The sequence below is a fragment of the Vulpes lagopus genome, chromosome X (genome assembly GCF_018345385.1).
Source record: "Vulpes lagopus strain Blue_001 chromosome X, ASM1834538v1, whole genome shotgun sequence".
Lineage (NCBI taxonomy): Eukaryota > Metazoa > Chordata > Mammalia > Carnivora > Canidae > Vulpes > Vulpes lagopus.
This window is the reverse complement of record NC_054848.1, coordinates 39548447-39550275: the sequence shown is the minus strand read 5'-3', so window position 1 is coordinate 39550275 and position 1829 is coordinate 39548447. Positions and strand designations below refer to the sequence as shown.

The following is a 1829-nucleotide window of genomic DNA, read 5'->3' as shown; positions in this document are numbered from 1 at the left end:
TGTTTTTTATGATTGTATGGAATCAAACAAAATGTGTGGCATTTTGAGTCTGGCTTCTTTCACCTAGCATAATGTTTTCAGGATTCACTCATGTTGTAGCATGTATCAGCACTTTATTCTCTTCTATGGCTAAATAATATTACATTGCATGATTGTGCCACATTTTGTTGATCCATTCTTCAGTTTATGGACATTCAGATTTTTTCCATTTTGGACTTTGTGAATAATGTTGCTATGAACATTCATATACAAGTTTTTGTGAGGACATATGCTTTCTCTTCTCTTGAGGATATACCTCAGAGTAGAATTTCTGGGTCATATGTAACTGCACATTTAATTATTTAAAGAACAACTAAACTATTTCCCAAAGGGCTTGCATCATTTTACATTCCCTCTTCTAGTGTATAAAAATTCTAATTTCTTCACATCCTCGTCAACACTTATTCTTGTCCATCTTTTTCATTATAGCAATCCTAGTGAATGTGAGGTAGTATTTCACTGTGGTTTTTTCCCCCAAAAACCTTCACATCACTTTATTTCAACTTTTATCCGAAAATGTAAAAAGTATTAAAACTGTGTAGTCCTGAGCTTCAGATGTTGACCTCCGATCTCATAGGTAAGTGGGGGAAAGAGGGTCAGGATAGAAGTTCAGAATCCCTCCCATTCCAAGGAGATTAGGGCCTGCCCCCCTGCCTCTTGGCAGGCAGGATGGGGCACAACTCAGCTTCTTCCACCTCCCTTCTTCACTCTCTTCTTTTTTTAAGATTTTATTTATTTATTCATGAGAGACACAGAGAGAGGCAGAGACACAGGCAGAGGGAGAAGCAGGCTCCATGCAGGGAGCCTGACGCGGGACTCAATCCCAGGACCCCGGGATCATGACCTGAGCCAAAGGCAGACGTTCAACCACTGAGCTACCCAGGTATCTTTTCACTCTCTTCTTCCTCAGAAACATCATTGCTTATAGTAACAATCTGGTGCTGCCCAGCAATTTACATGGGGCCAGAACCTGATTTCAGACAGAAGGTTACAGGTGGTTGGAGCTGGAGGTCATCCAAACTAAACATGAATTGGCAGGACAACTTGAGGTTGGCCACAGGGACAGCAATCTCTTGGTGATAATGGTTCCTGGTCATGACTTCTACCACATTACATTCCTCTTCAGCCCTCTTGGTGAGGCAGAGCATGGCCAAAGCCAGCAAGTGCTCCACCTCATCCTCTTCCTCTACCTTCAAGGTGAAAGAGCGGGTGTGGCTAGAGAGCTAACAGCCAAAGGAAAAACTGTCCATAGTGACCACATCCAGGACTCACAGACTAGCCCCCACCCTCCCCAGGCATGGGCTCAGCTCTCCTGATTCAGGAATGCTAAGGCAGCAGCAGCTTTGGTGGCCATGCTGCAAGCTCACTGTGGTTTTAATTTATATTTCCCTGATGACTAATGATATTAAGCATGTGCTTGTTGGCCATATGTGTATCTTCTTTGGAGAAATGTCTATTCAATCCTTTGCCTCTGTTTTAATTCATTTAGTTGTTTTTTTTTTAATTTTTAAATTGTAAGTGTTCTTTATTTACTCTGGGCACAAGTCCCTATCAGATATATGATTTGCAAATATTTTTCCCCTTATGTGAGTTGTCTTTTCATTTCCTTAATAGCAACGGTTGAAGCACAGAGTTTTTAATTTTGATGAAGTCTAATTATTTTTTCTTTATTTTATTTTACTTCTTTTTTTTAAAGATCTATATTTATTTATTTATGATAGACAGAGAGAGAGAGAGAGAGAGAGAGAGAGAGAGAGAGGCAGAGACACAGGAGGAGGGAGAAGCAGGCG

At 40.8% G+C, this 1829-nt stretch overlaps 1 pseudogene; it reads right to left on the bottom strand.

Moving 5' to 3' along the window:
* Positions 1 to 674: 674 nt before the first annotated feature.
* On the bottom strand, positions 675 to 1393 carry LOC121482753 (annotated as a pseudogene).
* Between the last annotated feature and the right edge of the window lie 436 nt (positions 1394 to 1829).